Consider the following 23,889-nt stretch of genomic DNA (forward strand, 5'->3'; position numbering starts at 1 on the left):
GTGAGAGGGCAGGCAGGGGATTGGGGCCGTGGACCAGCTGGGGTGGCCCTGAACTGGGCCCAGCTGGGCCTCACCAGCGCCCCAGCCCAGCCTCGCTCCTCCCCTTCCCCTCTTTCAGTCCCACCTCGAGTCTCCCACTTCCTAGAGCAAGTTGGCGACTCTGCACAGTCGCCAGCAGGGGGACCGGCCCCTTGTAGCTACCGTGCACCCCCCTGGGGCTCCTCAGGGCACCGCACGTCCTCGCGGTGGGCGCCCGCAGCCTCCACCCCGGGCCGACCCCGCGAGGCCCCCGGCCACCTGGACGCCCTGCCCTCGCCTTGCCATCTACCGGCGGCGGCCTAAGCGCGAGGGGTCGCGGAGCTGTACCCTCTGGGAGCGGCGCCTCCGTCCCCGCACCGCCTCCGTCCCCGCACCGCCTCCGTCCCCGCACCGCCTCCGTCCCCGCACCGCCTCTAGCGCCTCCCGGGCCGGCCTAGGCTAAGCCGGCTGCGGTCCACGTGGCTGCGGAGCCCTATATTCGGCTGCAGGGAGCCCCGAGAGAGGGGAAAGCCTAGCCGAGCGCCGGGAGGAGGGGGGCGCGGGGAGGGGCCGCGCGGCCCGGGGGCGGGCGCTGGGCGGAGGAAGGGGAGGGCCCCGCAGCCTCGGCGCCCGCCCCGCGCTGCCGCCCAGGCTCCCGGTCGCGGCTGCCCGGCCTGCCCCTCCCGTTTCACCCGGGGGAAGGTGTTCCCGAGACCGCTCCCAGCCTCTCCCCGCCTCCAGGCCCCAGCCTCCGCCGGCGGAGCTCCACTATGCCAGACAGTTTCGACACTTTGCAAAGACAAAGACCAGAGGCAGGAGGAAGAGGAGGAAGAGGAGGAAGAAGAGGAAGAGGAGGAGAGAGCAAAGGAAGGGGCGATGTGAGCCGGGAAAGGGGCGCGTGTTTGGGACACTCTCCGAAGCCCCTGTGCCCCGAAGCCGCGGGAATTCCAGCGCGTCCCCAGCCGCGGTGAGTGCGCGCGCCGGGCCGACCGCCGCCGGGGCGCGGGGCTGCGGCCGCGGAGTTGGGGCTCGGGCAGTTTCGCGTGTGTTCTCCGGGGTGATCGCCCCGACCCGGGGACCGAAGTGGTGGGGAGGGGCCTAGGAGGGTGTGACAGTGGAAGTGGGATCGAAGACCCCAGGCACCGGGAAGAAGACACACGTAGGGCGACCCTGCCCTCGCCCCGGCGCCGCCGGGATCTTGGGGATCGGGTAGGGGGGTCGGGGAGGAGGCTGGGGCGAGGGATCTCCAGCTTTTCCTGGGAGAGCCAGCGGGGAGCTTATGCCAGGTCCCGGGCAGCGGTCCCTGGGGTGGCCCCCGTGACACTGCACGGGGAGCCGGGCTGGAATCTCCCCTTTGCGGCTGCGGGAGGACCCAGCGGCCAGCGGGGCGCGGGTGGGAGGACTCCCCGCCAGCGGAGGGGCCCAGGCGCTTTCCCGTGGAGCTGGGGTCGCGGAGGCCGGTGGTCGCGGGACGGTCTCCGGATTCAGCCTCCCAATCCGCTGTGAGCAGGCGCAGAACCGGGAGGTGGCCCTGGCCCTCGTGGAGGGGGACGCGGGCGGCCCGCGTTTCTGGGGGATACGGTGGAGAAGTTGGCGTCAGGGACCCGGCAGCTGGACGTGGCGTGGGGGGCAGTGAGGGACTGGGGTGGGCGAAGCCGAGCTTGGCAGGGGTGGCGCTGGTGCAACTCGAAACTCTGAGCCCGCCCTCGCCCCGTTAGGCGCCGCAGCGGCCGCGAAATAATCGGACAAAAGTTAACAACTTGTTTGAGTCTCCTGGGTGACCCGCGCGGGGCCGGGGCAGCTCCTTGGCAGAGCCCAAGGGGGCGGGGAACCCTGACACCGGGGCAGATCGACCGGATGGGGTTACAGTTAGATTCCGAACTGGGACGGTGGCGCAACTTTCGGCTCCTTTTACTCATTGTGAGTGCATTTGAGCTTGACCTTGAGAGGGGAAACGCCGCCAAACTGGAGGTGGGGGTTGAGACTGCGCCGGGCTTGGCACCGATATCCCCCAGCCAGCGTGCCTTAGTCTAACGCCGGGGCCTGGTCTCCGGGAAGGGTGTGTGGGTCGCCTCGGTTCTGTTTCTTGTCTGGAGACCTTGGGTCTCTCCTCCTTCCTGCCAGAGAGTCCCTGCCAGGAGCCACCACGCGGCAGGCTTGGTGGGGGCGCTCTGCCCAGGACATGTGCGCCCAGGAGTGCAAGAGTGGCGGCTGGGGCTAGGGGGAGTCACTGCTTCGCCCTGGCTCTGTCTGTCCAGCAGAGGGAGACAGCGTTGACCCTGAGGGCAGTGACCTCTTCCCGAGGTGTCTGCATCAGACATCCCTCTGGCTTCCACCTCGGGGACCCCTCGCCCTTTCTGTCTCATTCTCCTTGTCGGTAGGCGCCCAAGGGCACCAGGTGTCTGACCGGACCGGGGTTCAGCAACCTGGGTGCTGGAGTTCTGGCTGGGAAAGACTTCGGAGCCAGGACGCCAACTCTAAGAGCATGTATTTAGAAAATCACAGGGTGGAAGGAATTTGGGAAGAAACGGGCCGAGGATACAAGCTACCGCGGCAAAAGAAGGGCCTAGGAGTTTGGGAGTGAGGGACGTGATGGCAATGTGCCTGGGGGTGTGGGGGGACGGGGATCGGGAAGGGGAAAGGGGCCCAAGGGAGGGAGAGCTCCAGGAGGGGAGTCCTCTGTCCTAAGGGCTGTAAGGATGGAGATTTTAGGAGCGGTCCCAGGGGGAGAGGTGCAGTTTTCCAGGTGTGTCCTTCCAGGGTCTGGGTCCCCACTGACCGGTCAGTGCGCTCCAGGGCAGGCTCCTCATCCCCCGCAGCTGGTCCTGACATCAGCCCTGGGGTCACTGGTCTGGCTTGGCTGCTTGTCTGGGCCTGGAGCTGAAATACTCCCGAGGCCTAGATATTATCTACAGGGCATGACCGGCAATATGCTAGGGGGCAAAGGTCACCCCGGGGGCCAGGTTTCACCCTACCATCGTCCTTCGCTAGGCACTTGGGGGGCGGGGGTGCTTTCTGCCCTGGTGGCCTGATGGTCCCTGGCCCCTCGGCCCTGCCCTCACTCTGCTGCCGTGTGCCGTGCTGGGGAGATGAGATAAACCAGGGTCATCACCAATCCGCGTGGCGCGTAGTAGGTACAAAGGCTGTTCCCAAGGCCTCTATTTTGGGAGGCGCGGGCAGGGGCCTGGGCATCCCTTGCTCTGCCCTGTTTGAACTGTTGGGCACACGTGAATCAGCCTGGGCAAGCCCTTCCGGCTTCTGACGTGCCGTGAGCACCTACTACGTGTTGGGCTCTCAGCCGGGCGGTTCCTAGAAGCTGCTGGCAGAACCTCCTGGTTGGCTGTCTTTCCCCAGAGCTGCAGGAGAGAGCCCAGAGGTTCCAAAGACAAGGGGCACTGCCCCCTGCTGGCTGCTGTGGGAACTGGCGCTTGGCTCGGAGGTGGAGAAGGGGTGCCGGCAGCAGGGTGCCTGGGGTCATTCAGATGCCTCCCTTCACCTTCTCTCCCTGCCCCAAACACCATGCATGGCCCCGCTATTTTCTGAAACCCGTGGTTGGCTAAAAAAAAAAAACGGACCCTAGTTCACCATTCCATGCCCCCTGCCTCTGCCCAGATCTGGTGTAAAGTTCGAGGTTCACCTAGTCTTCCATTCTCTCTCTCTCTCTCTCTCTCTCTCTCTCTCTCTCTCTCTCTCTCTCTCTCTGACTTTGGGCGTGAGACTCAATGTCTCAGAGTCTCAGTTCCCATATCTGTAAGATGGGATCCTTACTACTTCCTCACAGGTGCATGTTATATGTAACAGTGTGAGTGTGTGTGTATATCTCTATAATAATAAAAGTGTAATATGCTAATTAGACCGGATGTCCTTCTGGACGACCTTCCAGATGAAGCCAGGGCTGTGAGGGAAGCCCAGGTCCCGGGTGCTGGAGGGAAGCCGGTGCCGGCAGCCGGGGAAGGAAGGCCTACTCTTGCACGAATTTCGTGCACCGGGCCTCTAGTCTATGCATATGGAGGAAAGGAATGCCATCATGCAGCTTTTGGTTGAATGAATAAATGACAGGATGAGTAGGGGTCTTCTTCCCTGGCCTTTGAACCATCTCACAAGCCTGAAACCGCTGTGCTGGCCTCCTGCTAGACCCGCAATTGCTGTCCAGGTTTTACCATGTGGGGGTGGGGGGGAAGGGTCCAAGGCCAGGGCCTGGGCGAGCAGCATCTGCCCCCTCACTGCTGGCAGCCTCGGCACCCCCGGAGCACTGGCTGAGAGGACAGGAAGGCGCCAGAGACGGGCTGCGGGTTCCTAGGGGCTGCGGGTCCTGCTCCGAGCAGCTCTGCACCAGTGGGGGACGCTAACTTCTCAGCAGCCTCCTTGCTGACTGACCTCAGGGCTGTGTCCCCCCTTCGAGGCACAGGGTGGGGACTCTCCTCGCTACTCCTCAGCACTCCTCCTGAAGTTGGGGCTCTATAGAGTTGGCTGGTGAGAACCTTTGGTCCCCTAGGGAGGTTGGGGTGGCAGTGAGGGGTCCTGGAGCCTAGGGGTGTGGGGGGCTTTGTGCCAGGTAGGTCTCTATCTCGGCTCTCCACCAGGCAGCCCCCCCCCCACTCTCCCAGGGGCCTCTCTGAGTCGCCTGGTCAGTAAACCTCGCTTGAGCCCTTCGCTGGTGGCAGCTGCCGACTCAAAGGCGTTCTATCTGGACGGACCGGCTTTTGCCTTGTGAGATCGAACCCTGAACCTCTCCCCAGGCCCTCCCATGCTGTAAAGGCGCCCAGGAAAGCGGGAAATGAAATCCACTGGTCATCTTGACCTTACGCTGCTTTCCAGCTGCATGTATGTACACGCGTGGGACGGGCCAGCGAAGAGCTGGCCTGGGCACTGGGTGCACAGAATCCGAGGATCCGAGCGTGCTCTCCTGCTCTGACCTGAGCACAGGACCCAGCCTTGGGCCCCAGCGGGCCCCGAGGTTCTATTCCCGGGGCCAGGACTTCGAACTTGGCACCCCAACTGTTCCAGGCCCTGGGTCTCAGGTTCACGCTGCACAGCGAGAGGCTTGGAGTTCTGCCGAAGTGGCCCCGGGGGCAGTAAAGCCTTCCTTTGTGAAGACAGCCTCTGCCCCATTTGCTTTTGCCGCCAGCTCCATCCTCAGGACCCTCGGGGATCCCTGGCATCGAGGGCAGCCACGGCCCCTGTGCCCACCCACCTCCCCTCCCACTCCCCGAGCACCTGGCTGAGTCATCCTCCCGCAGTCCTCAGCATGGATATTGAGAGATAGCCCAGACGTTGTGGACACTGGGGCCCGAAACCTGCCAGTGGAGGTGACGTTTGTGGGGACTCCCGAAGGATACCAAAGGCCCAGAGGAACCTGGGCCCCCTCACTCCCACCCCAGAGGAGGCCGAGGGAGGGATGGGCGAGGGGAGCCAGGAGAGCTGGTCGAAGCCCCTGGAAGAGATACACAGGCCCTCCTCAACCTGGCAGGGAGGAGCCAGGAGGATAAACTGCCACCTTGCTCTGTCCTGCCTGCCCCAAGATCCCTGTGCCACCAAGAGCTGAGCCCACCCGGGGGAGGGGGGGCGGGAGGGGTGGCCACAGAGGCCGGAGAGGTGCTCCCTGCTCAGGACCACGCAGCTGGAGACTCACACTCACCCCTGTGTGCGCTGCCGCCCTTCGTGAGGGTAAGATATTATTCCGTGAAACGCGGAATCGCCTAGGTTCAAAGGGTATCGCTTGGGGCCCAGGGATGGACTTGCTTGCCTTTTGTACATCTTGGTTCCTCATCTGTCATGGAGAGGATGCGGTTGATGTGAAAAACAAGCCGGAGCTACAGTGCACGTGTTCGTGTTCATTCCCGAGAGCGTGGCTGGAGGGCCGGCTTGGAATCGCCTCTTCGCTGTTCAAATAGGACGATTTGGATATTTTTGTGTTAAAAGTTTTTTCCTTTCCAAAACCATCTGAGAATGTTTGAACCACTCCTTCTGACTCTGTGTGTGTGTGTGTGTGTGTGTGTATCTTTCTCTCCTCTCAAATACATAAGAGCTTTCTAGCCAGGTCTGATTCTGGAGCCGTGGAGAGCATGTAAAATACAAGTTAAAGCTCACCTACGGCAATTCTGGGAAGTTGAGAAAAAAAGAAAAAAAAAAAAGAACATTAGTTCCAAATTGTTTGGCAGAATGAAGAGAGGACTTTGGGAAGGTTCATGTTTGGTGGATAAGAAAATACTTTCTCTGAATTTCCCCAGATGCCTGTAAGAAAATCCTGCCCAACTAGATATCATTGTACTAGATTTTGCTACATGAAAAAAAGAAAGAAATCCATTTGGATCCACATTGAACGAACAGCCGGAACTGACTAAAAATCCCCTTCATGCATATTTACTTAGCCAAGGGCTCTTGAGAAAAACCCGACCAGAAAAAACGGAACCAACGCGAACCTGGCTGCCTCCCTCGCCGACAGCGTGGACTGGCTCCAAAACAGCGTTTCACGCTCAGAAGGCCGAAAACAACGCCACATGGAAGACGGAAATCCATCTAATTTAGGGCATTTACCTTTTCAGAAATGAAAGGCTCAGTGGCAAGGAAAGAAAAGGAAACACACACACACACACACACCCCTCTTTTCTGGAACACTCCACCGGAGCCCAGAATAAATGCCCTGACATGGCTTGGCCAGGCTGTGCAGACCTGCTGTCTCTCCCTCCCTGCCGTGGACCCTGGCGGTAACAACTGCAGAGAATTCCCAGGGGTCTGGGAGCTAAGACACCTCTGGAGCGGGGACCTCTGCGTGCGCAGCCCTTGGCGGCTGCAGCCTGACCCTCTTGGGCCCTCAGGTCAGTTCTTTCGGTGCCACCTGGGAGGAGGCTTCTCCTGGTGGTGCAGGTGAAGGGACTCACCCAAGGTCACACCACCTCTTTCTCCACCCGGACCTTCCGTGTGCCACAGTTCCTCCACGGCTCCTTTTTCCGAATCCCATTTTGCAGATGTGAAAACGGAGACGCCGAGGTAAGCAGCCACTTGCCCAAGGTCACCGAACTGCAAAGTGGCAGAGCACAATGCCACACAGTTCCTCAACGGCTCCTTCTGTGCCCCTGGCCTGAGACCTCAGGCCCCCGCTGTGTAGCTCCCTGGATCACCCTGTGTCTAGACCTGGGGAGTGGGGGGGAGGGGGAGCCTCAAGGGCGGGGCAGCCCCCCTCAGAGTTGCAGATGTGAAACAGAGCACAGTGGGCGTCTGCCCCCAGCCCAGCCCAGCCCAGCCCAGCCCGGGATGTGCGCCAGCCCATCCAATGGGCCTAGAAAGTGGACCCAAGTTCTGGAGCAGCCCTTTCGGAAGGAGGGCCTGATTCCTCTACACGCACTGTTTTTCCCAAGTATTCTACCAGCAGCCGCATCCCCAGGGCTCCACATCCTCCCAGAGGCTGCGCATCCGAGCCTTTCCCCCGCCTCACCGTTTGGGCCCAGGTGGATGGGTTTATTCAGCCCGCCATGACCTGGCTGGGTTTTTACAAGCCCACGTCCTGCCTTGCATGGCTGGTGGCAAATGCTTATTGCTTGGCGTCCATGGAGTGGGGACAGCCCCAAGGTGCCCGGGGGTTCAGGCAGGACCGGGAGTCCGCCAGGGGGTCGGAGGCAGCACCCTGCACGGCACGGTGGTCATGGGACGTGACCATCCCACCCAGCTCCCTAGACGGTGCCAAGAAGAAGGACCAGGAAGTTGCCGTCGCAACATTGGCAGGTCCCTTGTAACGTGAACATCTTCACCACCCAGAGGGCGATTTGTTGTTCTTCTCGCTCCTTGAAAACGCTGTTAATCCTACCACCTGGCGGGGAGTCTGATGACTCAAGACCATTGCTCGGGAAACGTATTAGCTGCCACCAGCAAGAGCGTCTTTGCGGGGAGTATTCCGGGTGGTGTCGAAAGCACCGTCTTAATATTACACTTCAGGCGTGGGGCAGAAAAAAAGGAAATTAAAGCGGAAGGAGCGCTTAGAAGGCAGCGAGGTGGCACGCTCCCGCCTCATAGAAATGTCAGATGAAAGCCACGCCTTTCTTAGTGGTTTGAAGGATTGGCTCTCAGATAAGGCCTCCTGTTACTTGGCTGTCTCCGCTGGTGGCGGGGAGCGGAGGGAGCAAAGCCAGCATGCTCCGTGTGCCGCAGGACAGGAGCCGGGAAACCGCTGTGCGTGTGATGACACGCGTCCAAACGGGCAGGAGGGAGGCGCTGGCCCCGGGGGCAGCTTTGAATATCGGAAAACTTCTGCAGGGCCGGGGACCTGCCCGTGGGACCAGGCGAAAGGTCGTTCTCCGACCCTGAGCCACCGTGTCATCCCTAAGCTGTCCCCGTTCCTGGAGGGGGCGGGAGGGAGGGGTGTGAGAGTCGATGGAATAACAAACCACCGAGGCTGCACACGCCAGAGAGCGTGAGACGGGAAGGAATCGGGCAGCCCTCGTGTGTGCAAGGAGGCTCAGCGGTGAGCGCCCTTGTCCAGCCTCCGCTGCCCCAAGGCTTCCGTGGTCCATCTCCGCGTCGTTCATGGAGTCACGCCATAAAAACACCGGCTCTGCTGCTTCCGGGCTGTGTGACCTGGAGGCAGTGACTCAACCTCTCTGTGCCTCCATTTCCTCGGAGCGGGTTCCGGTTGGTTTTTGTGGATTCTGGCATCTCTGTGTCCTTTTTTTTTTTTTTTTAATCTCTCCTGAGCCCTGGCTGGTTTGGCTCAGTGGATAGAGCGTTGGCCTGCGGACTGAAGGGTCCTGGGTTCCATTCCGGTCAAGGGCCCATGCCCAGGTTTTGGGCTCCATCCCCAGTGGAGGGCGTGCGCAAGGCAGCCGATCCGTGGTTCTCTCTTGTCTTTGGCGTTTCTCTCTCTCTCTCTCCCTCTCCCTTCCTCTCTGAAACCAACAAAAATATGTTAAATAAATAAATAAATAAATAAATAAATAAACCTCTGCTGAGTTTCTGCCTGGGAAATACCACGTCTGGGTCATTCTGGACCCATTCATTAACCTCCTAAAGGCTCTAGGACATCAGGGTTAGAGGTGTTTGGACAGGTAAGCGCACCGAGGCTCATTGAACTTGGCCCCTTGACTTAAGGTCCCCCAGGTTGGGAGAGGCCGAGCTGGGGGGCTGTGGCGCAACCCCTCCCTCCACGTCCCCATGTGCCCCTCTGACACACCCACAAGGCGGAGGTTTCTGGTCTCCCCGCCTGCGTTAAGGGACCCCTGCCCACCTCCCTCCCACTTCCTTCACTTTGTTCTGAGAGCCAGGTGAGAGGCCAAAAGAACAAAGGCCCCCTCCCCCCCCCCACTGAGCCATGTGTCAAAGGCTATAAATAGGACCTGTCCAGGGCCCCGGGGTCACGTTCACCAGGACAGACTTTGTGGGACACCAGCCGCCCCTCTGGGCCAAGCTTTCCGTGGTTAGTAGACATTTCCTCCCTCCCTCCCTCCCACCCTCCCTCCCTCCCTCCCTCCTTTCTTTCCTCTGATCTTTCTTCAAAAGCGTAGTTACGCCTCCCGAACTGGGAAGACAAACACATTTCACAATGCCTCCCAGGTCCCAGAAGGGAGCCCAGTTCTGGGTGGACACGGAGAAGAGTGCCCAACAGCCCGAGGGAGCCTGCTCAGCGCCAGCACTCCCTCCTCCCTCCTCGGAGCAAACCCAGCCTCCCAGCCTCGCCAGCCAGCAGGGAGGCCGGCCCCGGGGGCACCTCCTGTCAGGGGGCCTTGGGGCATGGGCCAGTGCTGGAGCCAGAGGGAGAGCAGGGGATCTGATGAGCTGTGGGGTCTGGGGCAAGCCCCTACCGGGTTCTGTGCACAAGCCTGCCCATCCTCCCAGGTGGGAGATTGAGCTAAATGACGCGGGAGAGGGTGGGGGACAGCCCCGGGCCCAGCTGGGAGCTAGACAGGACCTGCTCACAGCGGCTGAGGGTGGGGAGAGCCGGTGCCCGGGGATGGGTCCCCTGGAGGAGCCCGCAGACCCAGCCCCGTATGTGACAGAGGAAGGAGTGAGAGGAAAGGTCGGGGGGCCCCCTCAGTGGGTCCTACGGGACCCGCATTCTTTCAGCAATGAAGCGTGATCACGGGTTTTTCCTGGGAGCGGGAAGAGATCGAGTGAGACCCACGTTTTAGGAAGACCCTCCGGCTGCCGTTCCGTAGGCAGCCAGCCCAGGTGGGAACGGTGGGGCGTCCCGTTGGGAGTCTTTGCTCCAATGGGAGAACTGGTGGCTTCGTCTCTCCGGGGTCGTAGGGACGGATTATATTTGGGGACTGAGAAGCTAGAAATTGGAAACCAGTTGGAGATGTCCGTCCTGTCCCCTGAGGGCACTGGGAGCCATGGATGACCACGGGGAGCCCAGTCACGGAGGTCCACGCGCCCCTCCCGTCAGGAACCTGTGGGGTTGAGGTGGGCAGGACCACCTTCTAGAGCCCAGCCCGTCGGGGTGGTGCCGAGAAAACCTGGGTTCGACATGGCCCTGGCTTTGGTGATTTCTGACTGTGTGGCCTTGGGCAAATGGCATTATCTTTAGAGCCTCAGTCCCTGCGTCTGGGAAATGGCAGTGGGACTGCCACCCTCCAGGGCATGCTGTGAAGGGGGAGTGAAATCGTGCCCCCGAAATGCTGAGCAGGGTGCTGGCCTCATTGTCTGAGCTGTTTCGTGGTCACTATCTATATATATAAAAGGCTAATATGCAAAGTGTCCCCTTGGCTGTTTGACCAGGAGACCGGGAGTTCCATCATTCGCTTTGACGTGCACCGACCACCAGGAGGCAGTGCGGAACAAAGGAAGGCCCCGGGCCGGCAGCTGGAAGGCCCAGATCGACCCTGATCGCCAGCCAGGCCTAGGGATCCTACCTGTGCACGGATTTTGTGCACCAGGCCTCTAGTTGTTAATAATAATACTGCCCCTAGCCAAGCAGCCAGACCTCAGCAGTCAGCACCCATTCTGAGGGCCCCGGCGTGGTGACCGCTTTCCCAGAGGGAGGGCACACACCAGAGAACAGCGTGTGCCGCCTGACAGACACCCACTTCCTGCCCAGGCTCTGCTCCGGTTCATTTTCAGCCCCGGCGGGGTGGCTTCCTCAGCCTGGGCCCCAAGGCCGGAGGCACGGCTCCCCTGGGAGGGGACCATCCCAGCGGCTCCACTCTGCTTCCTTTCGCCCTCGGCGCCAGCCCTCCCGATTCCCTGCGGCGGTCATGAGCCTGGCATCCCAGACTTTTCCATCAGCTTCCGACCTGCCCTTTCCCCTTCTGGTCCCCGTCCCCGTGGCAGACGGATGGGGCCAGGCCGTCTCGGTCTTGATCTCATTCTCCACCATCGCTGTGTTCTGGACAGGAACTGGGACTCCGAGACCACCCGCCTGCTCGTTTCCCATCTCCCTCGGAGTCCGGGGAAGCCTGGTTCCATCTGTTCCCTCCTCACACAGGGGGCTGCTCGGGGGGCAAGCCTAGGAGTGAACTGCTGTCCCCACCTGGGGCAGGGCACAGGCTGGCCCAGCGCGGGGAAGGCTGGGGACATGCTGATGTCACCCCCGCCCGACAGTGGAACCCACCCTTCAGGCTCCACTTCGTGCAGTGACCTTGAGCGAGTTCCTTAATCCCTCCAGGCCTCCATTCATGCACCTGCCAAACGATGCACATGATTAAATACACACCCACCGGCCGGCTGTGCGGATTAGCTGGGGTTTTGAGTACAAACAGTTAGAAACGGTGTCTGCTACTACTTCGCGCCACTACTAGTAGTTTTCCCGATGGTTCTTATTGAAGTGATCCCACGTTGTTTTTTCTATTCGCTTCGTTCTCAGTACCACCTCGCCGAGTATTGAAGCAGCTACAGCTTCTATTTTACCAGCGTGTCGACGGACACTCAGGCTGTCCCCGCACTCACACAGCCAGACCCGACCGGCCCCCTGGTCGGCAAGGCCCGCAGCAGCGGCCACACGGCGGCCACGCGGTTTGGGAACGTGACATGCCCGCAGGCCTCGGAGGAAAGATGCCTGTGATTTAACGTGCACCAGTGTGATTCAGCCGGCCCGTGTGAACGATTATTCAGATGATCCGTTTTCGCTTGGAGGGGAAAGGCGGTGATTTATTAAGCAGCCTGGCTGGAGGGAGGGAGAGTTTTATTGCTAGACCCTGCTCCATCCCGGGAATAAACGAGGTCGGAGAAGGAACTCTCTCGTGAGAGGGGCTGCGTTATATTGCACGGCAGAAGCGGGCGCACGTTGCTCGAGGGGCTGTGCGTGGCGGGGGCTCGGACGGGGGCAGAGAAGGAATAATTACGGATGCGGAACAGGAGACGGGAGAGAGGACTGGTGTTTTTGTGGGTGTTTTTTTTTACTGGAATTTGTCCTAATCTTCTGTGCACCAGCTGGACGGTTTGCTTGCCTCTGAGTCTCCGGGTTGGAGTCCGGTTTGGAGCACTGAGCCAGGGGCCACGCCCTGGAGCCCGCCAGCTGGTGCCCCCTGAGGCCTTATGGTGTGTATTGGGGCCTTCCTGTTATCATGGTTATCAGCAATGATCGGTTATCATAATTAGTAAGGTGTGGCGTCCGGAGCTCTCCGCTACAGGCTCCTGCTAGTGGGAAACAAGCCACATCCTAGTGATACTCGGAGAGTTATCTGCTTCCTTCACTCATTCAGTCACTCATTTGTCATTGTCTCCCCTACCCATATGGGGTTTGGGGTGGGGAAATCTAGTGATAAATAGAATACTGCTCCCCTCCGCCCACACTGAAGGCAATCAGTCTAGTAGGAGTAACAGATAAAAGGACTGAGGTGATGTCTGACACCGAGTAAATTCTTGGTAAATGAAAGAATGAAGGAATAGACAAATGAGATAAGGAGATGAATAAAGGAAGTTACACATACCCCAGGTGGCCAGGTCCCTAACCCGGCTTGGACCGTGGAAGGCGGGTCTCAGAGAAATCCTCCTGGAGGGGTGACACCTGGATTCGTTTGTTGAGCTGAGCCCAGACCCGCAGGGCGGAGCCGAGCCCCTCAGAGGTGAGCCTCAGGGCCGGCCAGGTGGCCTGCCGAGGGGCGGGACCCAGGTCCCAGCCTTGGGCTCCCTTAAGGAAAGTTTGACTTCATTTGGTTACAGTTAGTAGAGAGGTAGGCTCCACTCTCAAGAGCTGAACCTCGCCCGGAAGAGCCGGGGTGGCCCCCAGAAGCCAAGCTGCCGCCAAAGAGCGGAGCCTGCGACCTGTCATTTGGGAAACGGTCATGGACTGCCCCCTGTGGCAGGAGGTGTGCTGGGTGGTGGGTTGTGGTGAGGGGTCACACTCCTGCCCCCATGGGATGGATGCTCTGCACTGTCTACAGGAACGCGGGGGATTCCGGGAGCGTGCAGGGGCCATGCCTCGCCTTGGCTGAGCGGTCAGCAGAGCTGTCCCTGGGGAGCGCCGTGGATGCTGGAACCAAAGACTGAGCAGAAGGCACAGGGGCAAGGGGACGGGGTGAGCCTGTGAAGGGAAGAGGAGGTCTGGGTGACCGCTGATGAGGAGCCTCTGGCTGCTGCTCAGAGCCGGGGCTGGCGTGGGAGGAGGCAGCAGTGGCAAGCCAGGTTAGTGAGGCCCGCACCTTAATTCTTCTTTCAAACAGCAGGAGCAGAAAAGAGACTCATTCCCCCAGCTCTCCGTCCCCCCGGACACGCAGCCCTAACAGCTCTGCCCCTGCTGCTGTGTGTATCTTCTATGTAAACACCCGCCCCCACCAGTGAGCCCTAAATAGAATCTGTTTATAGTGAACACCAGTTGCCTTGAGACAAATCTGGGCTCAGTCTGTAGCTGAGTCCTGTTGAGTTTACTTCTAAAATTAGCTCTGAGTCTCTCACTCCCCCGTTTGCCCGCAGCCCTGCCTGCGTTCCGATCCTCATCAGCTCTTGACCATCGCCCACACAGGCTGACCTGTCTAACATGCCAGCACCGTACAGATAACTTGGGGGTTGTATCAGTTAGCTTCCTCTGCGTAACAAACAGCCCCAACCCTTAGTGCCTTAAACAACAAACATTTGAGTCTGTGGGTTGACTGGGCATTTCTTAATTTCCTTTGGACCACCGTGGGGGCTCAGCTGGGATGCCTGGGGCCTCTGTCTGTAATTTCTCACCCTCCCGGGGCGGGGGGGTGCGGGGAGCGGGGCTCGCTCAGGTGTGTTCATGTGGCAGAAGCGTGGTTCATGCCCAGCAGCGAGACAGAGGAAGTTCTGAGCATGAGCACTTTTTAAGCCTTTAATCGGGTCATATTTGTTATTGGCCCAGAGTCAACGGATAGAGAAATCAACTCCGCTGCAAAGGGGTGTGCGTAGGAGGTGTGGTGAGCAAGGCGGGGCCTTACCGCCTCCATCTCCCATCCCAGTGGCTAAGATGAGAACCTGGGCCCGGATGAGCAACGGGCTGTCCCAGGGTGGTGGGTCCTGGACCGCTGACTGCCTTGGTCATGCTGGGCAGGTTGGCTCGCCTGAGCTCTCCAGGCCGCAGCTGCCGGTTCATCACCAGGAAGGATCAGCGTGGCCCTGGCTGGTTTCCTGAGGGATCGGATGGGAGGGCCTGGGGGCCGCACACGTCTCAGTGTTTGGGCCGCAGTCAGAGCTCAGCTGGGAGTCCGTTCTTACCCCGGAGACCGGCTTCCAAAGCCGCTTCCCGTCTGGCTTCAGCAGGATGGGTGCTAACCCGGATCTCACACTTTTTCACATCCTTTTTCCGACATTTTAAATATATTTTTTATTGATTCCAGAGAGGATGGGAGAGGGAGAGAGAGATAGAAACATCCATGATGAGAGAGGATCGTGGATCGGCTGCCTCCTGCACGCCCCACACTGCGGATCCAGCCCACAACCTGGGCATGTGCCCTGACCAGGAATCGAACCGTGACCTCCCGGTTCATAGGTCGACGCTCAACCACTGAGCCACGCCGGCTGGGCTTTCACACCTTCCTTTATCCTCGCTCCTTGGAGACACCTTCCCAGCCTTTCCTTTTCCCCAGACAGCCTCTCACCGCTGCTTTGATGGAGAAGCAGGGCAGAGTATTAACGCCTGTTCAGATTCTTCTTTGGCCAAGTCGGTGTTTTTTTCTTCAGTTCTCCCGCATGGCACTCCCAGCCCTGTGACCCAGTCCCCGCCCCCCACCCCCCGCCCCCAGTCTACTGGCCTGTTTTCTTTTTTTTTTATTAGTTTCCGAGAGAGGAAGGGAGGACCATTGATCTGCTGCCTCCTGCACGCCCCACACTGGGGAACAAGCCCACACCCTGGGCATGTGCCCTGACCGGGCACCGAACCGTGACCTCCAGGTTCATGAGTTGATACTCAACCACTGAGCCACACCAGCCGCTCCTTGTCTGTTTTCTTCACCTGGCTGAGCCCTTTGAGGGCTTTGCTTATGATTCACTCCCCGTTCTGCCTCTGGCGCTGGGTCTGTGCCTGGGACAAAGTAGGTGTTTACTTAAGAAATGTCTGATGTCTGAAGTGCTGGGCAGCGGGGAAGTGGGTGAATGCCTGTTTTCCTGGACTCACCTTCAAAAGGCAGCGGTCGCGCGGGACGTCCAAGCTCACTTGCACTTTCTCTTCTCTCCGTCCAGCGGGTCCCATCTTCAGACGCAGCATTTCTGACCCGGAAATGCCAACAGGACTCGTCGGCATCGCCAGGGGCGTTGGTGGCCGGACGCTCTGAGCCTCGTGGCCAGGACCGTTCCATTGGGGGACCCGAGATATGGATAGGCCCGCCGCCGACTGAGGTACGTGTCAACATGAGAGACGGTCAGACCTGCAGAGAATTCTTGTGAGTTGATTTGAGCCAAACTGAGGACTCTTGCCCAGAAGCAAAACTTCACCGGATTGCGCAAATGCTCGGGAGAACGGCAGTTCTGCACCTATTCTATACGTTACAGTCAAAAGAGGAGATGTGAGTGGGTTACACGGACTCCATTGGTGATAGGGTAGGGAGGCGGGAGAAAGCAAAGGGGGGACCTTCTGGGATTGGGTCAAAAGTGAAGTGATGGACACATGCATCTTTTACTCAGGGGGGTCAGGAAGCTAACAGTCAGCAATGAGCATGGTAGCAGTAACAGGGAGCGGATGTGTGGTCTCCGGAGAGCAGAGCCTGTGCTGTGAGGGGTCTGAAAAAGGGAATTTCTTTGTCTCGGCAAAGGCATGTTGTCAGGTGTGCTATCCTAGAGGCCCAGTTAATGTGAAGATGGGCCTTTGGTAGGTAAATACTGCTGGAGGACATGCCTGCCCGCCATAAACCGCTTTTAGTTGGAAAGTTCCAATTTCAGACCATCCTCCGCGGTTACTTGCAGCCTCTGAGTTTGCAAGGCTGCCACGCAGGCCTCCCCGGAGCTTGTCAGGTCGGGTATGTGGCCGCTTTTCGTGCCCGTAAATGACTCACGAACCTTCCCCGCAGGGGTGAGAGGTGTTATCTTTCTGGTTTCTTCCTTGGATCTTGCTGGGGGGCAGGGATGTGTCCCCTTTGCGTGGTGCTCTCTTTGTAACTTGGCCTGTTCTCGTGGGATCGTCCCTAAGGAGGGAATTCCCTCTCCCTCGGGGAGGAACGCCGGCCTCTCTTTTTCCTAAAGGGAAAGTGCGCGCTCGTGAAGACTGGCGAGCTATGTCCTGCCTGGGGACATCCTTCTGTGACAAGCACCCGCCACCCAGGAGGCCTGAACGCCCCTCGGGTGTGTCCTGGAGGGGGCGTCAGCAAACAGCTGTGACGTGGACGTTTTTTGTAAATGAAGTTTTGTTGGCGCCCAGCTAGGCTCATCGGTTCAGGCATGTCCGTGGCCCTGTCACACGGCAGTTGCCACTGAGACGGTGTGGATGCAAAGCCTGGAATGTTCAGTCCGGTCCCGACGGAAGGTGTGAGTGTGTGTGTGTGTGTGTGTGTGTGTGTGTGATTTATTCTATATGATTATTGGTGAGGACATCTCTCTCTCTCCCTCCTCCCTATCTATCTATAAAAATGGAATTACTTTTAAAATCTCTTTGGCCAGCCGACCTGTGGTCTCTGTATGTGAGTCCATGTAGAAACCACGCCACTTGGGCCTTGGGATTTACTAGTTTTATATATGCAACTAGGTAGGTGCGATGTGTGCTTAAGCCCTTCCGAGTCCCAGGCAGCTAGGCATGTGGGCCTCCCCTAATGGCCGCAGGGTCCCGGGGACTGAAGAGAGAGGCAAGGGGATAAGAAAGGAGGAGAGGGAGAGGATGAGCTAAAGATAGCCATCTGGAAGTCCCGGAAGAGTGTGGGATGGTGGGGATGAAAGGTGTAGGGATGGGATGGGGGTTACTTTTAGTGAGCCCCGAACACAGTAACAGTGGCACCTCAGAACTGGCTGAGCACAGGCGCTCTGTCCAGCACAGGCCTTACCTGGAACACGTTTGTGCCCCCGGCCCCCAGCCCCCAGCAGGGGAGATGCAGAATCTGTATTGATGAGTGCTAGCTTCATGCATCAACAAAGACTTCTGAGCTCCTTCTGTGCCAGGCACTGTTCCAGGCAGACGAAGACCCAGAGCGTTCACATCCTAGCAAGGAGTGGGGGAGGGGAGAGGCTGAGGGACAAAGTAGATATGAATGTCAGGGCTGGGCAGGCGGGGGTGGGGGGGGCAGCTTAGGTGATGGTCCTGGAGGTGGTCCTGGAACTCAGTCCATTGCTGAAAAGAGATAAACAGTGAGGGGAAGAGGGGTTGTGAGAGGGGAGGTGCGGAGTGGGGGGGGGGGGCGGGGGGGCAGTTGCTGCTCAAGGGACAGGCGGGATATCTGGCCTCCTCTGGGTGCCTGGTCCCCTCTGCCTGGAGAGCAGGCCTGCCCAGGCCTGTTTTGTCTCCGAACATCGTTTTGGGCTTGAACACTCTCCCTAACACTTGGGCGTTTCCTCCCCCAGAGCCTGCTATCAGCCAGCCCTGAAGCAGACCGGGCATTCCGGGGAGATAAGAGGAGTCCTGACAGTTTAGATAGAGGGTGGGCCCCAGAGGGAGCTGGTGGAATTTCCGCAGCTGATAACCTGGCAGAAAAGGGCAGAGCAGGGTCCTTTCCCTGGAAGAGGGGAGACGGGGAGACTGGAGACTGCACTTCAGGCTGTTCTTCCTTCTTTCCCATTCACTCACACTCTTTCACTCACTCACTCACTCACTCACTCATTCACTCACTCACTCACTCATTCACTCACTCACTCACTCATTCACTCACTCACTCACTCACTCATTCACTCACTCATTCATTCACTCACTCACTCTTTCACTCATTCACTCACTCACTCATTCACTCACTCATTCACTCACTCACTCACTTACTCACTCATTCACTCACTCACTCACTCATTCACTCACTCACTCACTCACTCATTCACTCACTCACTCACTCATTCACTCACTCACTCACTCATTCACTTACTCATTCACTCACTCATTCACTCACTCACTCACTCATTCACTCACTCACTCATTCACTCACTCACTCACTCACTCATTCACTCACTCATTCACTCATTCACTCACTCACTCACTCACTCACTCATTCACTCACTCATTCACTCATTCACTCACTCACTCACTCATTCACTCACTCATTCACTCACTCACTCACTCATTCACTCACTCACTCACTCACTCATTCACTCACTCACTCACTCATTCACTCACTCACTCATTCACTCACTCACTCACTCACTTATTCACTCACTCATTCATTCACTCACTCACTCACTCATTCACTCACTCACTCACTCATTCACTCACTCACTCATTCACTCACTCACTCACTCACTCACTCATTCACTCACTCATTCACTCACTCACTCACTCATTCACTCACTCACTCATTCACTCACTCATTCACTCACTCACTCATTCACTCACTCATTCACTCACTCACTCACTCACTCACTCATTCACTCACTCACTCACTCATTCACTCACTCATTCACTCACTCACTCATTCACTCACTCACTCATTCACTCACTCACTCACTCATTCACTCACTCACTCATTCAGTCACTCATTCACTCACACATTCACTCACTCACTCACTCACTCATTCACTCACTCACTCACTCACTCATTCACTCACTCATTCACTCACTCATTCATTCACTCATTCATTCACTCACTCACTCATTCACTCACTCATTCACTCACTCACTCACACTCATTCATTCACTCATTCATTCACTCACTCACTCATTCATTCACTCATTCACTCACTCATTCACTCACTCACTCACTCATTCACTCACTCACTCATTCACTCACTCACTCACTCATTCACTCACTCATTCATTCACTCATTCACTCACTCATTCACTCACTCATTCACTCACTCACTCACTCATTCACTCACTCACTCATTCACTCACTCATTCATTCACTCACTCATTCACTCACTCATTCACTCACTCACTCACTCATTCACTCACTCACTCACTCACTCACTCACTCATTCAGTCACTCATTCACTCACACATTCACTCACTCACTCACTCACTCATTCACTCACTCACTCACTCATTCACTCACTCACTCATTCACTCACTCACTCACTCACTCACTCATTCACTCACTCATTCACTCACTCACTCATTCATTCACTCATTCATTCACTCACTCACTCATTCACTCACTCACTCATTCACTCACTCACTCACACTCATTCATTCACTCATTCATTCACTCACTCACTCATTCATTCACTCATTCACTCACTCACTCATTCACTCACTCACTCATTCACTCACTCATTTACTCACTCACTCATTCACTCACTCACTCACTCATTCACTCACTCACCCACTCACTCAGTGAACACTCCCAGGTCCCTGGCACCAGGCCACGCACTAGAGGTGAAACAGGATAAGACAGAGCTATGTCCTCAAGATGTTAGTCATTCAGTGGGGGAGGCAGACACATGAACGAGGCAGTTGTACGCACAGACGCAATGCTGGGTTCAGTGAGGGCTGTCACTAATGCCGACTTTGTTCTCTTGGTAAAATGGGGCCAGTCCCACCCACCAGGGGAGGTGGACCCCCCAGTGGTAGAGGGTTCAAGAGAGCGGGCCCCGGAGTGAACAAGCCTGGTGGACCTCCCCCTGCCTCTGTAGCTCCCGGAGCTGGGCAGGTATTCGTGGCTGCCTGACTGGTTCCGTTCCCCGTCTGTGAGAAAGGAGGCGATCCTAGCACCCACCTGCCAGGGTTCGTCAGGATTGAATGAGGCGATGACTCGAAGAGCTGGGCACCGTGCCTGGCACATAGTAAATGCTCACTAAATATAGACATGGCACCCTAGTGGTATTTATAGCTAAGCCACAGTCTGGTGGGACTGGGGTGGGCTGTGAGGGTGGGAATGGGGCGCCCCCAACTGCTAGATTGGGGAACGTGTCTTCCTACAGCAGCGGATTTCACTCTGTGTGTGCCTTTTACATCTCATGGCACACATAGACTAATGGCCAAAATTCTGCCACGCACACACACGCGCACACACAACTAGTTAATTAATTAATTTAAAAATTTATAAAAGGGGATTAAAAAAATTCTGCCACACAGAAAGACATATTCTATTTTTGCCAATCCGACCAAAAAAAAAAAAAAAGGTATTGTTTTGATTTATTCGCACCGATGGCTGGTGTTGTGTTGGCTGCGGTCATTTCTTTCCTGGACAACCTCAGGGAAACGCTCAGAGCCCCCGACTAAGTGGGGATCGCGTGGGAAGTCGCTGGCCTCCAAGGACGGGGGACGTCACGGTTCTCTGGCGGCCGGACCCAGAGGCCTTGGCAGTGCCAGTGTCCCGGGCACAGGGGCTGGAAATTTCCCAGGTGCCTAGAATCCAAACTTAGAGATTGAGTCGCCCGCAAGGCACTGGTTTTTATCCGGTCGTGCCTGGCTGATGGACAGCTGGCTTTTAGCGGTGACCTTTGTTCCCCAAGGGCGTCCAGCTGTGTCCGCCTTTCAGGGTTATGTCACCTATGGCGCTGGGCCAGAGTCCAGATTCCATAGCAGGAGGGACAAGGCTGACCATGACCTGGGCCTTGCCAAGATCCCCCCGCCCCCCGCACCCCCCAGCCCCCCTCCTGTGAATCCCAGAGTAATTTTACAAGCACAGACTCGGAAGACAGATGCCCAAGTTCAAATCCCACTCCATGACGATAGCACCAGCCTCATAGGATTAACCTGTTAATATACGTAGGAACGCTTAGGGCCCTGCTAGACACGAGCAAGCCCCGACGGCGAGTGTTTTACGTACAGCATCCTGCTGGGGTGCCCGCGCACTCACCTGGCCCCGGGCCCGGTGACTGCGGCAGCCTCCCCCCCTCCGACATTCCCCGGCCAGAGTCCGTGTTGAGGCCGGACCAGCCCTTGTGGTTCTTACTGTGATTGTAGCTGCACCTCAGAAATAACCACCAGGGAACTTTGGGGAATACCGCCCCCCCACCCAAACTAAGGTTTATTCCTCACACAGATCCTGGAGGGGTGCAGAGCACACCTAGGTCACACAGTGAAGAGAGAGGGAGAGAGAGAGAGGGAGAGAGAGGGAGGGAGAGAGAGGGAGGGAGAGAGAGGGAGGGAGAGAGAGACTGACACACTGGGCTGGGGTTCTGCCTTTAGAGGGGTGGAGGTGGGTGCCTAGTTTCCCTTCCCTGGTGAATTTGAAACATATGAGGGGAACTAGGGCACGGGGGGGCAAAGCGGGGTCACTCTGATGGTCACTTAGCCAAGGCTCCCTAAGGGGGACCTTCCTGGGTGGGCGGCCCGGCTGGTATCCAGCTGTGCAGCCGCCGTGTGCACTCCAGGAGGGTGTCCTTGGGCGGCTGCCTGGCACTCAGAAGCGGGCACCCTTCCTGCCCATCCCTGGTGCTCAGCACAGTGCCTGGCATTCACCCGTCAGATTCCTGCAGGACCTGCTAAATCATGGGACACGCACAATCCCACGGAACATGCTCAATCCCACAGGACACGCTACATTCCATAGGACATGCTACATTCCACGGGACACGCTACATTCCACGGGACATGCTCAATCCCACAGGACACGCTACATTCCATAGGACATGCTACATTCCACGGGACACGCTCAATCCCACGGGACATGCTCAATTCCATAGGACACGCTACATTCCACGGGACACGCTACATTCCACGGGACATGCTCAATCCCACAGGACATGCTCAATTCCATAGGACATGCTATATTCCACGGGACACGCTACATTCCACGGGACATGCTCAATCCCACGGGACATGCTCAATCCCACAGGACATGCTACATTCCACGGGACACGCTCAATCCCACAGAACATGCTCAATCCCACAGGACACGCTCAATTCCACAGGACACGCTACATTCCACGGGACACGTTACATTCCACGGGACACGCTCAATCCCACGGGACACGCTACATTCCACGAGACACGTTACATTCCACGGGACACGCTCAATTCCACGGGACACGCTACATTCCACGAGACACGTTACATTCCACGGGACACGCTCCATCCAACGGGACACGCTCAATCCCACGGGACACGCTCAGTCGCCGGGGCAGAGGCGGGGTCCCCTTGGCCATGGCAGCCTGTACGCCATCTGTCCTGGCCAGGGTGTACTGGCTGCCCTGTCCTGTCAGGATGAGGACCCCCCCACACACACACACATGAGCTTTGTCCCAGAAGCCTTAGCTGCCTGGCCCGCCCAGTGCTCCCTGGGAGCTCCCGGGCACCCCCATGTGCCCTCTGCCTGCACTGTGCCCCCAGCACGGAGCTTGCGGGCTCCTGCCCGTGACGGCTGTCCTAGGCCCGGAGCGCCCCTTCCTGCTTCTTCCCCCAGCAAGTCCTGTGCTGCCCTTAGGAACTCAGCTCCCGGGCCACCTCCCTGGGAGGCCGACCCGAGGCCCATCGCCCTCAGCGCTGGCCTGCCCCCTGGTGGCAGCGTGTTCTCACGGCACCACCGTGGCCCAGGAGGCTCTGCCCTCGGAGCCGCCAGTCTAGAGCCGGGCAGCAGCCATTGTTAGTATTTTTCCGGGGTGATCATGTTCCCCTAGAGCTTCAGGGCCCGGCTCCACACCTGGAGCGGGGTGGGCAGCCAGGGTGTGGGGATGACTCAGTGAGCCTCCGAGCCTCGTGACCCGGGCAAGGCCCTGCTTCTTCCCCGCCAGCACTCCATGCTGGGCTGGGGCTGGGTGGGCTCTCTGGGGTCGCTGGGCAATAAACCCAACCCCCTCGTCCAGGGGCACCATTTCCGGGCACAGTCGGGATTGGAACCCAGCAACCCGACACCGGGACCTTGGTTCATGACCCGGTGCCAAGCTGACATGCGTCACATAGGACTCAGAGCTGGAGGGAATCGGGGTGGGTCAGAGTCATCCACTCCCCCCCTTTCCCCAGCTGACAACGTTGCCCAGAGAGACTAAGTCATTTGTGCAGGATCACACAGCATTCAGAGGAGAGGCGAGTGGAAGCTGGGTGCTTCCATTCCAGGGCTTTCTCCAAAAGCCCGCACCCCTCCTTCGGCGGGCCCTGGAGAACAGGCAGGGTCCCAGCCCCACCCGGCTTAAAACAGCCTCCCCCTCGCTTACAGCAGCCCCTTCGCCAGGAGGGGACAGTGTATGGACGGTTGTCCTGGGCCTGGAATTGGTCTGATCTGGGTTCAGGAGCCAGAACTCAGGTGCGCTTGGGCGAGTCTCACCTCTCCCATCCTCGGCTTTCTCCCCGGCACCTGGGCTGCAAGGCCTGATTCGGCTGACGACTTCGCTGACTTGTTCCGAGAACTAAGCCGAGCGATGCGTCTGAGGGCCCAGCCCTCACCGTGCCCTGCGCCACCGGCCAGCGTGGGTTCTGTCCCCGCTTCCTCATTCACTCACCCTTGCCCTGCCCACTCTGCCCTGGGAGCCTCGGTGCACCCCACCCCA

At 58.2% G+C, this 23,889-nt stretch overlaps 1 protein-coding gene across 1 annotated transcript in view; it reads left to right on the forward strand.

Moving 5' to 3' along the window:
- Positions 1–792: 792 nt before the first annotated feature.
- The window catches only part of ST3GAL1 (ST3 beta-galactoside alpha-2,3-sialyltransferase 1), a 55,164-nt gene continuing 32,067 nt past the window's right edge, over positions 793–23,889 (forward strand). Inside the window, exons 1-2 of the mRNA XM_080646859.1 lie at positions 793–985; positions 15,580–15,735. The gene's annotated coding sequence lies outside the window, so the exon portion shown is untranslated. The remainder of the gene's footprint in view (positions 986–15,579; positions 15,736–23,889) is intronic.

This window comes from Plecotus auritus (genome assembly GCF_963455305.1).
Source record: "Plecotus auritus genome assembly, chromosome: 11".
Taxonomy (NCBI): Eukaryota; Metazoa; Chordata; class Mammalia; order Chiroptera; family Vespertilionidae; genus Plecotus; species Plecotus auritus.